Source organism: Solanum stenotomum, chromosome 3, assembly GCF_019186545.1.
Source record: "Solanum stenotomum isolate F172 chromosome 3, ASM1918654v1, whole genome shotgun sequence".
Lineage (NCBI taxonomy): Eukaryota > Viridiplantae > Streptophyta > Magnoliopsida > Solanales > Solanaceae > Solanum > Solanum stenotomum.
The window spans coordinates 11,215,816-11,216,264 of NC_064284.1; positions in this window are offsets into that span (position 1 = coordinate 11,215,816).

Sequence of the window (449 nt, forward strand, 5' to 3'; positions counted from 1 at the left end):
CTTTCTTTTGAGTTTCTTGTATGATGGATATTTCTTGATGTAAAAATTAGGCCTCTCGCGTTCATCTAATGTAGTGGGTAAATGCATACCGCATTACCCTTGCTACCTTCCATATGGATGATAGTACAGATCATTATCAATCATTTTGGTCAATACAACATTGTTAACTTGCTTTGTGCCATTTGCATGTTGAGTGCTTTTTAAGAGATGGAAGTTGATTGTATTATCTTTTACAGGTCAAAATACATTTTGAAGGTCTTATACGGTAGGAACTGCTCCTCTAATAGAAAAGGAAGCAGCACCAATCGAGGAACGATCAGCTGCCCAAAAGGTGTGTTGGATTTAGAGTTTTGTCGGGGTTAATGATTTCGGTGTCCCAAGTTGTGTAGTTTGCAGAATTTGTTCAAACAAACCAACAGTTAAATAAGCATAGATTTAAAAAAAAAAAA